General features: G+C 45.8%; 1 protein-coding gene and 1 non-coding gene across 10 annotated transcripts in view; both read right to left on the reverse strand.

Annotated features, from left to right (window-relative positions):
- MYO1B (myosin IB) overlaps positions 1-12,143 on the reverse strand; it is a 179,868-nt gene extending 167,725 nt beyond the window's left edge. For 7 of the 9 annotated variants that reach the window (XM_032405946.1, XM_032405939.1, XM_032405902.1 and 4 more), the window contains exon 1: positions 11,708-12,043. The gene's annotated coding sequence lies outside the window, so the exon portion shown is untranslated. Of the gene's footprint in view, positions 1-11,707; positions 12,044-12,081 lie in introns of those variants that run through there. The other 2 variants (XM_032405920.1, XM_032405893.1) reach the window with 2 other exon arrangements.
- Positions 2,813-2,885, reverse strand: TRNAK-CUU. The gene has a single exon. It is a non-coding gene; the product is annotated as a tRNA-Lys (tRNA).
- Positions 12,144-15,898: the final 3,755 nt, after the last annotated feature.

The following is a 15,898-nucleotide window of genomic DNA, read 5'->3' on the forward strand; positions in this document are numbered from 1 at the left end:
ATTTGTGGTTAGAGATGAAAAACATTATAAACTGTGAAATCAGGTATAGGAAGGCATCACCTCATTTAAATCCCCTCAACTAGATTTCACATTCAGTTGTGAAATGTCACTGCAATCGGCAATATTTCTCAAGGAAAAGAGCTCTTCCACTCAGGCCAGGCAACACTGCTGTCATCTCCTCTTTGAAATCCGTGTCAGTATTATTTTGGGATACTTAGAGGATGCCACAGCTTACAGATAAATTCCTGCAGATAAAACGAACTTAGCAGGAAAGCCCATTTCTTCTCCGCTCATAATTATACAAGAGGGCACGAAAGGAAAGCTGGAAAGCTCACTGAACTTTTTAAAAAGTAATTAAAATCAACAGGCTTTTGAGGAAATGTGTCAGATTTGGCAACATTTTCTTTGTAAAAATGCATTTTGGTAATTTTCCAGAATTCTGTTCTTCCAGTTGGGAAAGGCTCAAAAATTCTGACACATAATGAAATGGTAACAATACAGATCACCCTAATCAAAATAGGGAAAGAGGAAAAACTTAACTTCAGCATTCCCTCACTCTTCCCTTGCCCTCAGCCTCCCAATCCCCCAAGATTCCTGGTGCTTTTAGGAGGCACAGGACACCCCCCCTCCCACAGAGGTTAAGGAGTTAGTAAGTAAATCAATCAATCAATTATTTAATTATAGGTGTGAGTAAACAAAAGGCTGCTCAATTTAGATTTTTCAGGGCAACAGATTACATTTAGTTTTACAATTAATAATAAATAAAATTTACTCTTTGAATTATAGAAATGTATGCATCACTTCTACAGGACAGCAAGGAAAGGAGAAAGATGGGGGATTAAAAGGAACAATATTCAAGGGGGAGGGGAGTAAGAGGAGCCCAAAGGAGAGTGAGTAACAGATGGCTGGAGGCCCACTCAGGGAGTGCAAGAAGGAACAAAAAAGGAAAACAAAGACAGAAAAAGAAACAAAGAATAAAGGGTTCCAGGAGGAACTGCATCCCCCCACCGTCTTACTGGGATAGTTCTACTAAGGGCTTTTAATACATACTGTTGTATATCTCCAACAGTAAGCATAAATGGGAAAGTACTCCACCACCTCGTGTAAATGCAATCGGAGGAGGTGGAACCCAGGCGTCCCCCTCTTCCAGCCCCACTTCAACGACCCACTAAGGCAACTGCCAGCCTAGCCTTTTTTCATAAGGTTTTATCATAATATTATTTGTACAGAAGTAACATAACCAGATTAGAGAAGATGCATAAAATCAGAGGGGTAACAGCAAGTCACCAGAGTATACTGCACTAACACAATCACTGATAGCATTTTGGTTTATTTCTTTGCCATCTCTATTCCTTCATCTTTTTCAGGCGTAACCAGAGTGCCGTATCAAATCATAAATTATACGCGCTGCTTGGATTCAAACGGATCTGAGCATCTGGCTGGGAAGAGGAAGAACTCCAGGAACCCATTTTCAGGAACGACCAAGAAGTAACTAACATTTACGTGGAGTGTTTGCTGACACTCTTCTAGACACACACACGTTAACACACTGAATCCTACCCCCGAAAGAAGGCTCTGTTATGACCCGCATTTTGCAGATGAGAAAGCAGAGGCAAATTAAGCTACATGCCCCAAGTCATGGACTCCTAAACAGAAGAGTCAAGTCTCCAAACCAATACTTTGTCCAGAGCCGGCCTGTAACCACTACACCACACTGCCTCCCACTGAGGCCTGTTAGAGTGAACCACGCTCCATCACACTTGTCCCAGGCACAAAGCCTCAACGACCAAAGAGCCATTATTCCAGTGGAGTGAGGAGTGTGTAACTCACACCGGACCCCTCCACTACCCCCAAAGCCTTCAGTGTGTATTTGGAGAAGGTGCCAGAGAGGGGGGCAAGGGCTTAGCCAGTGGAAGAGCCAAAGGTGGCCCTGCTCAAGACCCATCCCAGTAAGGGCAGACAGGGCTTCTCCAGACTCAGAGAGCAAGGCCCCAGTCTGAGCAGGATCCGGATGTGTCTAGCAGAAGCCAGTGCGTGGGGTAATGGCGGCACTCAGATGGGGGGGTCGGGGGGGGTCGGGGATGGAGGATGGACCGTAGCCCAGTTCAAGCCACATCACAGAGGTAGCTCTCTTCACTTGAGCAGTTTCATTTGAGGAGGAAGGAGAACATACTGATCCAAAATAAATATTTTCATGTCATCGTAATTCACACAGTATGTAATACCACTAGGATGATGATTTACTAAGAGGCAATAACAAAAAATTTAAGTCGTTGATTACTAAAATTTCCATCAATCTACCATTCACAGCAGAGCCCCATCTCAGGGCTTCTGAGCTTGGTTTGGTTTTCACTGCCTGGAAAGCTCTTCAGGCTTCTCTCCCCTCCAGCACCAACTCAGCCCCCAAGTGGCTGCACAAATGTCAGTGTCCTCAGACCCGCCCTCCCTGTATCCACAATCTATTGTCGCCTCTCCCCACCCTTCTTATACTCACAGCCCCCTGTCCTTTTCCTTCACAGCACCCATCACAATTCATAAATATGTCATAAATATCTGCATTCATTTCTGCGAAGTCTCTCCCTCCTCATGCGCCGTGAGAGCAGAAACCATGTCTGCCTGATCACCATTAAAGATTCAGCACCTAGCACAGGAGCGCACACTAAGCACCCAAACATCTGATGAATAAATGCACACATTAAAGAACGAAAAAGTCACCTCCCTTTACTTCTAAAGGTATTACAGTAATTTTATTTATTTTTTTAAAGGAACAGTTTTTATTTTATTTTTTTATTATTTTTTTTAGTAATCTCTACACCCAACGTGGGGCTCGAACCCACAACCCTGAGATCAAGAGTCTCATGCTCTTCTGACTGAGCCAGCCAGGCATCCCTACAGTAATTTTAAAAACTGTGACATTTCCAGGGCGCCTGGGTGGCTCAGTCATTAAACGTCTGCCTCCGGCTTGAGTCATGACCCCAGGGTCCTGGGATCGAGCCTCGCATCGGGCTCCCTGCTCAGCGGCAAGCCTGCTTCTCCCTCTCCCACTCCCCCTGCTTGTGTTCCCTCTCTCGCTGTGTCTCTCTCTCTGTCAAATAAATAAATAAAATCTTAAAAAAAAAAATTGTGACATTTCCATTACAGGTTGGTATTTTGTGCTCTATTAGATAAGCCACCCAACTTCAGGCTCTAAGAACAAACACAAGTTTAAATGTACACTTGATCAGCCAAGAACCATCTATAAACAAATACAAAATCAACACCATTCTTGTACACCAGTGACACCAGTCAGAAATATGACACGCAATTCCCATGACCATTCACAATGACCACAAAAACCATTAAGCACCTTGGCACAAATCTAACAGAAGACATAAAAGAGTTTTACGTGTAAAATTATGAAATTTCATTGAAGGACATAAAAGACATAGATAAATAGAGAGGTACATCAGTTTGCAGATGGCAAGCCATGAAGCCCCAAAGATGGCAATTATCCCTGAATACTATCTAAATGCAATGCAACACCAATAACACAAAATTTAAACACAAAAACAAAAACAAGCCCCATGCTTGGGTAACATGTACAAGTTTACCAATGGAGAAAGAGAAGAATACAATGTGTGTGTGATACCTCAACAGACACAAATATGGAAAATGTCACCTTTGCGAATTCCAGTAATTTAACTATTTATTATAGGTACGCAATGTTACTTTCAATATTTTGACTGTTTCAAATATTTTCTCTTTTTTTTAAGCTGTGGAACAATAAATGCTGTAAGTTCAGAAGAGCAAGAGTCTGGGGGAAATTGACAAAAATGATTAACACAACTGGGTTGTGAAAGCTGTGTAACAGGAGGAGAGGGGCTTCTAGGGGGAAGGAAAGACCCAGGAGAATAAATGAGGAAACAAGCGTAAGATACATCTGAGAGTGAACCAAGTGTGGCTCACATCAAACAAGTATTCTCACAGAAAGTCAGCCAGTAATGGATCTAGAAACGGTACCGTGAAGGAATGACAGCAGTGTGATCGTATCATGGGCCCACCCAGAGTGGTCCAATGGTCACATAACGGGGACACGTGCGTATTGTATCTCTCTCTGGGATAATCACAGTCTGCAGTCACAAATAAAAGGCCATGAGAAGCCTTTCTGCAAAGAAACTTATTTAAAATGTTGTTTAGCCAACACCTACTTCTCCAAGGATACCTTTATCACTATACACCATCTACTCACTCTATGGGTATTTTTTTCAACTTACTAATTTTTATGGAACAACCCACTTTGGAAATTGCTACATTCTACTAACCCAGCCTTTTAGAGGGCTGAGCCAGAATAGAGGCTTAAGGATTTGGAAATAAAAGGCAACAATCAACCAAACCTAACAACCGACTGGATGAATGGACGGGTCACAGAAAATCAGGAAGTAGGTAATGCTTCTGGAATCCCAAGCCCAGATGATGATTAGGAATGCTAACAGCACAAACAGTGAAGTCAAAAGAGAATCAACTGTTAGGGAATGGGCACTAAGCTTGAATTTAGATGGGTTTGGGGAGACAGTGAGATAGTCCCCTAGAAGGAAAATTGAGCAAGAAGAGGCTACAATCAAGTTCCCAGGTCTATCCCCAGTCAACTTTATGAGCCTGAACAGGTCTTAAATACGATGAAGGGGTTACAGCGGTGACCTTTAGGCTCTTTCAACTTTCACTCTACCATTCCAAAAATTGGGCACTTGGAAGTCAAAATACCAGTACTATCAAGTTCTACCTTTAAAGGTGTGAAATGTATAGAATATAGAATAAAAATAAACAATTCAAGAATTTGAACATAATGAACTTAAATATATCAATGAGAGGCTTTTAAGAGATTATGTAATTATAGATGTTGAAGAGATCCAGGAACCCTACAAAGCCATGAAGTTTAACTCTGCGCCCCCCCCACAACGTCACAGAATACTTGGTATTCTGTTGCTGCACAAGGCCAATGCCTGAATCTGACCCAGTGTGGCAGTTCATTTATTTTTATGAATACCTCTCAACACCCTGAAGATTTCGAGGCAAATGAGAACTTTCTCCTAGATGGCTCACCACATCAGGGTAGATCAAAACTGTGGTCAACTTATTACAGCTGTGAGCACAGTGCCTACAAAGCACTAGCCTTGTGCACTGGGTTATAAAAATTTATAAGCCCAGGGTTTACAAAAATTAAGCTTTTCATAAGAGCACTTAAGCTGGGATTCTAAAATGAATAAAATCGTGATGATCCTTTTGAAGTACTTTCAAAGGAAAAAATGATCAGCTAAGAACTGCAAATAGCATTGCAGGGTCTAATAATAAAGAAATTTCAAAGGAAGCAGCTCTCAGGGAGGAGAGAGAAGAGATATTGGAAAATGCACGCAGGGCTGGCAGGGATTTTTTAATCAAGGTCGAAAATTTTTTGGAAAAAAAACAAGAGTTTTTGTTGTTGTTGTTTGTTTTGGTTGAAGTGTATGAAAAATGCTTTTATGAAACCAGCAGGAAAATGACAGGCACACACAGAGTTAACAAAAGCCAACCGTTAACAATCTGTTCCATTGTCTTTTCAATTCCATTTTCGAAGATCTCTTTAAGGATGCTGAATTTTTTTTTAACAAGTTTAAAACAATGTAAGATACAATTTCGAATTGTATTCTCATTTTCACACGGCAAGATGAAGCCACCTGGGCAATTTCCAAGCCTCCCGAGTCCTCGCAGGATCGGTGGGAAAGTCCCTGGAAGGTACACACCTGGGTTCCTCTTGGCCTCTCAAGCTATCAAGGAAAGCCAGGCACCTGGTATTTTTAGAAGCTCAGAGTTTATCTGATAAGCAAAGTAAGAATGTCAATTTTCACTTTTCTCCAGACTTCAACTTCTAAAACTGCCTGTCTTGGAAGAATATAAATTCCATACCAATCCTCTTCCTCCCCGCCTTGTCCAAAGTCTTACTCCCTAAGCCCCAGCTAGGCAGTGGTGCTAACACCATTTCATTCATATACATCAGACCCTGAACTCCAGCTGGATGCCCAGCAGCATACATACTGCTCTTGGATAGACTGTAGACCAGACGACCAGACAAAGCCCCTGAAAACTCCCAAATGGCCATCTAATTCCTGCAGCTAAGGAAGTGCTGGGAGAGGGTAAGAAAGATCACCAGGCAAGCTGGATCCTCACCAGCAGGCTGAATCTTGTTCACCAAGTCACCCTCATTTGGGGGAGAATGAGGCACCATGGAGAGCCAAGCACAAGGCCCAGAAAAGGAGAAACCGAGAAGCATTTCAACCAACCCGCCCAGCTCTGGACTGGCCAAGGACACCCACAGGAACCCTGACTCCAGGTGACAAAGGAAGCAAGCCAGGAGGGAGAGACTGTCAGAGTAGGCTCTCCCTCGAACTCCTTAAAACAACCTCCTTAAGAGTGGCCCAAAGCTTCAAAGAACACTGTACCATGAGCAACATGTTCTGGAAAGCACACAGTCTTGGGCTTAATCTCTACCAGCCCTGGGTAAATTACTCAGTTCCCTCATCCACAAATATCTCCTACTGAAGGACTGCAGTGAGGATTAAATAAACAAGCTACAGAAAATATCCAGGGGGCGCCTGGGTGGCTCAGTCGGTTAAGATTCAGACTCTTGATCTCAGCTCAGGTCTGGATCCCAGAGTTGTGAGTTCGAGGTAGACAGGAACTCCACTGGATGTGGAGCCTACCTTAAAAAGAAAAGAAAACAAAGTGCCCAGGATGAGGCCTGACACAAAGAAAGCACTCAACACTTGACGAACAATAGCATGAACATCATATAAATATGAATGATTCATTCTTTGGGGACTCGGCATTTCTTGTCCACAAGGCAAATATGGCTGAAGTCCGTGAACAGCCTTAGCAGGAGTGACTCGCCAGCCAGGCTGACCACAGAATGAGGACAGGATGCTGGCAGGTGGAGAGGGGAGGAAGCGGGAGGCACCAAGGACCTACCCCGGGCCAGAGCGAGCCACATGACTCGGCGCCTTCTCCCATGGAATGGCACTTTATACATCCTCAGAATCCAAACAGGATCCCCCACGCTCTCCTCCAGGATGCTGCTTCCTAACATCCCAACCAACCCAACCTTCAGAGGCAGGTGTTCGGAGACCTGACCCTTCCACACCACCAGAGGCTGGAGGAAATGAAACCACCGAGGACAAAGCCGGAGCGGGCACCGTGCTCGGTCTCCTCCCACTCTCTCGCTTTTGTTTGTTTTCAGCTTTTGTCTGGGCAGCGAGTGTTGGCGTGGCCTTGGTCACCACAGCTGTCACAGTCATTTTCTTCATTTCCCCAACATCCACTCTGGGCACGGTGGCCTGCCCTGCTGTGTCCTTTGAGGCACAATGGATTTCCTTTATTGCTTTTTAATGCATGGCCTCCCATCAACCATGTGCTTAATAAAATATGGATGGATGAAGAAGGTACTGACAGCGGAGAAGAAATCTATGGAAGGTTATAGGAGCGAGATGCTGTGGGGCATCCTTTATCCTGCTCAGCGGGTAAGCTGGAAGGTGGTCCCTGATAGAGCCCAGCAGACCATGTGTCTGCCTCCCTCCAAATATCCAGTGAAGGGGGATTTAATGACAAGAGACAAAAGTTACTGCACCTACACCACAGTCCCTGAAGACCCCAACTGATGTCCTATCATTATTTGAAATAATTAAACAAGTAAAGATAGAACTTTCAGTCTTTACAATCTTATCTTAGAAACAAACAAACAAAAAACCCAAAAAAACCAATATTGACTTTTCCATTTGCCCAGGAGCATTCTAGAGAAACCCATAAACAATCAATGATGCCAAGTGTTAAAATCCATTCCGCTCCTGCACTCGGCAGTCACTCATGGGTCAAGGTCAGGTGTCTCCTGCCCACGACCACTCTCCATGCCACCCCTAGGATTGGAAACCACTTCCATTCCCTTTTCACATGGACACCTAAGCTCACTTCCCCTGTGGGTACAGGATGAGCCCAGAAATTCCATGGAATATGTGTTCCCATGAGCACAGAAATTTGATGATCTCAGAGGTACTGTAAAGAAAGACCCCTGACACTTCCCTAAGGAAGAATGTCTTCTGTAAAAGGCGACTGCCACGGCCCAAAATGTGCTGGGAAAATCCACAGCCTGCTGCTGCGTATGTTTCCAATTCTGATGTCCCACTTCCTCCTTATAATCACATTCCTTTCCTCCGTATTTCTCTTCTAAAAAGACACTCTGGCATTGGGTCTCCAAAGTGTGCTGTTCTATGAAAGGCTGTAAGATAAAAAGAGCTAAAATGGATTTCAATAAATATAAAATGCTTAGACACTATGTAAGATCTATTCCATTCCACCCACTTTTAAATGTTTCCAAAAAAGAACTTATTTTTAAATGTTGGCAGCCTAACTTCTTAAAAATAAAGTTGCCTTCACTTAAAGCTTATTCACACAGGCCATCACACAGCATAAAGCTTTTTAGCAAATACACTTTTAAGAGTTGTGATGTCACTAATTGTGACTTCCAAACCTATCTCAGGGGTTTCTCTCTTTTTTTTTTAAGATTTTATTTATTTATTTGACAGAGAGAGAGAAAGAGAGAACACGGCAGAGGAAGGGGCAGAGGGAAAGGGAGAAGCTGCACGGAGCTCACCATGGGGCTGAATCCCAGGACCCTGGGATCATGACCTGAGCCAAAAACAGATGCTTAACCGACTGAGCCACCCAGGCGTCCCCAGAGAGGTTTCCGAAAGGATCGAATATGATAATACTCGGGAAAGTGATAAGAAATTTGCAAAAGGCCAATCAAATAGATATTCAAGCTGTTGTCATTCCAGTTTTTTTAAAAGATATCATACCATACAGCGTTTATTTAAAAAGAATATGGACTTTGGAATCAGAGATGGGAGTTCCAATTTCACCTCCAACACTTACTAGTTACCTACACAAGTAGGGTGTTAAGAGGCAAGCTGGTAAACTCCCTCGGCCTCGCTTCAACTGTCAAGTGGATATAATACCCACTTTAGCAAGTTGTGAGAATTCCTACAGTAATGTATGCAAAACCCACTATACATAGTAAACACTTACTAAATGATAGTGACAATTATTATTAGGCTATTTAATGAAAATCCAAATACCCAGCTATTAAAAATAGTAGAAGGGAGGGGGAAGAGGGAAGAACCTCACCCAAAGGGGGGACAAATGCTAAAAACATGGATCTCACACTCTGAGGATCCCTTCTTCGCCAAACCACTCCTACCCCCCACTCCTTCCCCACTGAGGTCAGAAGCTCCTCTTTGCTTTGCATAACTGTGCAGCAACCCGGGAGAGTGAGTCTTTAACACCAGGCTTGACAAAGTGATGATTCATCCCAACCCATGAAGGGGGTGCAGCCAGTAGTCAGCCTCACCACACAATGGGAGACCCACGGGGAGAGCCTGTGGCCAGAGACAAGCTATGTAAGAGAACCCCCCCCCCCCACCTCTGTGTCTCCAGTAGCAGTTAACACAGTCTCGGGCTTCCTTGTTGTTAATGTATATTCCGATGAGTAGCTGGGAGGAATCCAACTGTGCTATATTTTACAAAACAATTCACAATATAAATGAAAAGTCCAAAATGGCAACAACAACAATAACGAAGTCTCCCTCTGTTCCCTCTGTTTGCTGCCTGTGGCACCATGTTTTGCCAGGCAGTGTGTTAGTTATAACAACAAACAGCTTGATGGTTGGACAACATCCCACTTCAACTTCACAGCATAATGGCTCCTGAGGACAAGTCCCACTGCATCTCAGCCTGGCCTGAAAATGTGACCGCATCCCCCACGAAAAAAGACAAACCCTCAGCAGCAGCTTATACAGCTCTTTCCCATTACCACTTCGTGGGCAGGAAACATTTTTTCCCCCTGGAGTAAGCTCCTAATTCCCCTTCCAAGGTTAAGAGGCTTTCAGACTTGGTTGTCTTAAATTGAATGCCCAGTGGGGCGGTTTAACCGTGGGTCCTCAGAGTTGTCAAAGAGGAAGCGCTGGGTCATCTGCCACCCCTGCCTGCAGCCAGACTACTAGAACTGGATGTCTCCTCAATTATCACCACAGTAATTCGAACCTTCAGTCCGACTTTGGGATCCTTCCACCAGTGTCCCATAGGCACAAACCATGAATGCCTGGAAATGTCAGCCTCCTCCCCAAACTGTTTCGCTTGGAATACCCCATTCAAAAACACTCATCATTCAATCCCCCTGGCTCCCTCCCCCGGTCAACCCTTCCTCCTGGGTTTCTCGATTCCAATCTAGAAAAGGGTCACTCAACAAATGTCCACCATATTACATTTAATTCTACCTCCCCCTAAAAAAAAAATTCCCATTGACCATAATGGTATGAGTTCTCTTTCTTATTTCGGGTGGCCCACACTGGGGAGTGAAAGCACAGAAGCAGTGGGTCTTCAACTCAAACTCCGAACACTGGGGTGTGTGGGGTGTGTTTTCTGAGAAAGCCTGCAAAAGGGTTTTTCAACTCAGTGTTACATAATCTGATTCATTTATTTAGCAATGTCTAATTTTATAGCGGTTTCCCCTCAAACATTCCCGGAAAATTGTTAAACTATATCACAATGGAGAAAATTATTTTATGTCAAAATCAATTTTATAAAATTTGCCTCCTACCCATTCAAGCCAATATCCACTAGCTACACACACAGGTCCACGGGCACACACCTACACACAAATACCCTGATCCCTAACAGGAACAAAAACAAACAAACAAAAGTCTTCTTCCAAAGTAACTAAGATTTGACTTCAGCAAACTAACCCTGGGAGCGCCTAGAACTCAAGGAAGTGCACAACTTGTTGCGGCAATAAACGCTTGGCCGGTCTGAACAAAGCATTACAAAGGAGCTCCAGAAACCCACACGGCCCGTGGACAAAATGTTGTGTGTTGGCAATGAATTCTCCAATGCACTCTCATCAACCCCTTCCCAACCCTCTTCCCGGCCCCAGCAAGCACCCTCCAGGACTCCGGTTCCTAATCTGGTTTTCATTCCGGCCCCGCTCCCTCCCCTTCTCTCCCAACGACCGTGAATCAATCCCATCCCGGGCAGGAAACGAGACCCAGGGCAGCCCCCTCCGCCGCGGCGGAACAAAGGAGCACAGCGCAGCTGCACGCGCGGGACGCCCCATCGGGTGCTGGACCCCCTTCTCCCCTGCCGCCGCCGCCGCCGCCGGGGCACGCCGCACCTGAACCCCACTCCCCTGGACGCCCCATTGTTCTCCCTACGCTTTCCTTCCCTGAGGCGGCCACTCCGTGCCCTTCCATAGAACCAGGGGGCCAGGAAACAGCTGTGGGCCAGAGAAAAGGAGGGGGTGTGGGTGAGAACGAGGAAGATCTGGGTTCCACTTTGCCCGCAGGTACAAGGAGGATGGGGCAAAGTAAGAGCAACTTAGTTTACAAGCCTTCTTCTCCCCCACCCGCCCCCGAAGCAACTGCGGAGTCACGACCACCCCGCGCGACCTCCAGCGTGCGCGGGTTCTCGCCGCAGCGCCGCCGCGCCCGGGGGAGCGCGCCTCAGCCCCCGCTGCCCCGTGCCCCGCGGGCTGCGGCGGGGCCACGGGCACCTCGGGCACAAAGGCACGAGGCGCCCGCTCTACTGCCCCTGGCGGGCCGCGGCCGGAGCGAGCGGACAGGGCAGGGGAGAGGGGGGAAAGCGCTCGCGCTACCTCGCCGGGCGCCGCTCCGCCTCCTGGTCGTCCTCGCGCTCCCGGACGCGGGCCCACCGCGAAGCTGCGGGGCTCCCGCGGCGGCTGCTCGACGGAGGCTGCTGGGCGGACGCTGTCCCGCGGCTGCCGGCCCTCTGCGCGCCCCGCGCTCCCACACCGCCTCCACGCGCCGCGGCTGGGCTCCGGTGCGCGCCCGACTGCAGAGTGCTGGGCGCCTGCGGAGAGCTCGGCGGCGGCGGGAGGCGTGCGGCCACTCCCCTCTCCCCCGCAGACGGAGGGGCTGGCCGAGGGGCGGGGGCGGCGACCTCGCCGCCTGGGATTCGCCCCTCCGCGCACGGGCAGGACCCGGAGCCACCGCCTCCGAGCCGACTCACCTCCGGGCGCCCGGTGCCGGCTGCACAGCGCCCCCCGGTGAGCGCGAGCGGCAGCCTGCGCACCCGAGGGCTAGCCTAGATGGGGCCAGGAACGGAAGAGAAGAAAGAAAGGGGAGGCGTCCTCGCTCAGCACCCACGGAGAGAGCACGGCCCTTATACCTGTTTTACTCCTGAATTTACTGACATCAAACAAGAGATGTAATAACTGGGAGGGGGGGACAACTAGGCGGCAGCCTGGGGGCGAATGCCAGCAAAGACTGGGAGTGTTCTCAATTGCTCCTTCTGCCCTAGATAAAAAAGTTCGGCTACCCAAGAATATCAGAAAGGATTAATTTGACCGAAAGAGAAAGGAATTGTATTGAGTAGCAAAGTATCCTTTTACTTACAAGGTTTTTAATATCTCACATTATGCTAAGTAGAAACTGGCCAATTCTCTGCTACAAAAAAATACAAGATAGATAAAAGGAATTTTAAATACCCATATGTATCTGAAAATAGGGCATCAGTGGCCACTGGGTAATGATCAATGATGGGGTATTAGTCCGCATATTATTTAAGCATGTTGGAGGGGCCAGAGAGTCAGAACCTCCAGCTTCTCACTCCAGCCTGCCTCTTGCCTCTTGGTGGAATTTAGAACAAGCCACTTGACCCAGGTCCCGGTTTCCTCATCCCGGGGGAGGGCAGGGTGCTCCTCCAACCTTACTCACTGGGTGAGGTGAGGATTACTTGGCTAAGGTGTTCAAAGCAATGTGGGCACAGTAATTATTACTCATGATTCTAACTACTTTATCCTATAATGGAATAAATTGCCATAAATGGGGCCAGGTTTAAATGGACTGACCTATATCTGGAAACTGTCACTAAAATGAGGTGAACCAAAGAATTCATACCATATATAGTAACTCTGTTCCCAGAGGCATAAGAACCACAGGCACTGGGATTTGTCAAATGTCACCAGTAGAGTTGGGAAAGGTGGCAATTGCCCAGACTCTATGCGCTTAGAAGTGTATCATCACTGATGACGCTATCCGCATCAAGTCAGATCCGCGGAAGACGTGATAATGGGGTAAGCTAAGGTATATTGAGTATCAGGTGCTGTTCCATTCTTGTTTAATCCTCACCGAAACCTGACGTAGGTTTCTTTCTTGCTCTTATTTTATGGACAAGGAAAGCCGAAACAGAGAGGTCTTCCAACTAATACGTGGCAATGGTGGTTTGAAGATACGTCCACAAATTCTTTGACACTCCTCCCATTAAGGAGTGGAGTCTGATTGCCTTCCTCTTGAATATGGCTGAACTTAGTGGCTTGATTCTAATGAATAGAACGCAGCAGAAGCGATGCTGTATGACTTCTGATTCTAGGTGGTAAAAGGAGCTACAGCTTTCAAACCTGGCCTCTCTTGGAGCCCTCACCCTTGGATCGTGGCTGCCATGTGATGAGGAAGCTCAGTCTACATGCAAGGTCAGGGCTAGATGTTCCAGCGGATGGTGCCAACTGAGAACCCAGCCTACAGCCGGATATGTGAGCTCCTAAGGCTTTGGGATGACCCCAGCCCCAGTCACTGACTGACCACAGTGCATAAGAGACCTGGAGAGAAACCCTAACTGAACCTCGTCAGTGCCCAGAATCAGGAGACACAACAATATTGAGAGATTGTCTTTGGAGGGGTCGTTACATAGCAGCTGACCCTGGGAACAGTGGCAGAGATGGGATTTGAACCCAGGCAGTCTGACTCCACAGTCTCCACCACAGTCACACTGCCTCGGACCTTGCTAACCTAGACTGATGCACACCAGCCTTCCCAACAGTGTATGGACCTGCTACCCGATGACGCATTTAGACTCACTTTTCTATTTTGCCTGTCTGATTTCTGGTTCCGAACAGGTTACTTATAGCAGCTTGGCAATAAGGAAGCCTCTGACCTCTCTATCTGGTCCAGCTTTCCAAAAAATAACAAGTTCAAATGGCAGGTTCACAAATACCAAATTTAAACAAATGGTTTGAAAGAGTGGGGGAAATCTATCATCTTATCATCTTTGAATAGGGCCAAGTTTTCTTAAAAAGTAGGTTTGGAACAAGTATGTGCTGTTAGGACTCCTGAGAAAGCTACACTTAGGAAGATTTTGGAGCTCCTGCCCAAGGAAAAGATAGGGAATTTAGTTATGTGGAAACAATTCTGCCTCTAGAAGGATCTAGCTCTCTCTCCCTGGTTTTCAGCAAATTCAGAAAGGAAAATATTAGAAACTGTTGAACTCATCCTAATAATCACTGAGAAAATGAACCAAGAAGCTATTAGAAAGCCAAAAGTCTTTCTAGAGCAAAGTTCTGCTTCTCTTTCAAAAACACCATTAACCTAGTTTTCATAAATCTCAAAATCCAAACTCCTGAAGACATACCATGAGGTTTTTAAATACTTTTTACCTTCTTGGCTATTCTTTTCAAAAGTCAATCAATCAACAACTTTTGAATTTAAGAGAAGCAGATTACAGTTCTAGTAACTGTCAAGAATGGATAATAAATCCACCAACTACAAAAGCATTTTTTACTTTCCTATCAGTCTATTTAAAGGAAGCAGAACATATGAAGAAGCAGAAAGACTATTATTATGATTTTAGGGTGAAAAACATACATTTTCAAATTACAGGAGTGAAAAGAATATAAGAAGTATACTTTAGGTCAATGAAAACGTGCAATGATTTAAATTAAAACAAAAGAAATCCTGCAATCCTTGTGGGAAAATGTAGATATAAAAGTACACTTGTGTGTTCCCAGGAAGAGAATTACCACTAAATGTGTAGGGTTTGTTGTTTTTCTTTTATCTTAGGTGTTTTTAACTTGAGCCCTTTTTATTTTATTTTATCTTATTTTATTTTATTTGACAGAGAGAGCAAGAGAGCACAAGCAGGGCGAGCAATAGAGGGAGAGGGAGAAGCAGGCTCCCCGCCAAACAGGGAGCCCGATACGGGGCTCGATCCCAGGACCCTCGGATCACGACCTGAGCGAAAGGCAGACACTTAACTCTCTGCGCCACTGAGGCGTCCCTACTTGAGCCTTTCTTAAAAATAATTTTTTTTAATTCAGCTTTGGGGGAAATAAACCACAAAAGGCCCACACGACCTGCTTCTACCTCATTTTGGTGTAGCAAAAGAAATAATGAGCCAGAAGTCATAATTTTATGTGTTCTCACTGGCCCCATCTACAGCTAGATTTAGAATTTTAACCAGAAGGCTCAAGCTGTCTGTCCTTAGTTATTTTACACCATCTTTAAGGGCCTCCAGTTCTAAAAAAATCTAAGAGTCTTTGTTTTGGCCATCTTCTCTCTCATCTACCTACCCAAACACTTAGTTTTCACCCACTTTACTTGTCCTTTGAGACCAAACTCAGTTCTCACCTATTCATGACCCTCTTCTTGAATCGGATCCTGCCTTCTCCTCCGTGGTAACATCTTGATGCCACATCCTCTCGGTACCTATTAATTTGTTCCAGGTTCTAAAATCTTTCTAGTTGTTCTCTTATAAATGTTTGGCCTCTCCAACTACATGGTAGATCTCTAGATCAAAGGAGTAATTCAATTAGAAATCACCAGGCCCATGACAATAAGAACAATCTTCGAGAGCTTACTCTGTTTTCAAAAGTGTTCTTGAGGGGCCTGGCTGGCTCAGCTGGTTGGGAGTCCAAATCTGGGTTTCGGCTCAGGTCGTGATCTCAGGGTCATGGGATCGAGCTACACGTCAGGCTCCTCGCTCAAGTGGGAGTCTGCTGGAGATTCTCTCTCTCCCTCTTCCCCCGCCCCTCCCCCTGCTTTCATTCTCTGTC

The sequence above is a fragment of the Phoca vitulina genome, unplaced genomic scaffold (assembly GCF_004348235.1).
Source record: "Phoca vitulina isolate PV1807 unplaced genomic scaffold, GSC_HSeal_1.0 scaffold1, whole genome shotgun sequence".
NCBI classification, from domain to species: domain Eukaryota; kingdom Metazoa; phylum Chordata; class Mammalia; order Carnivora; family Phocidae; genus Phoca; species Phoca vitulina.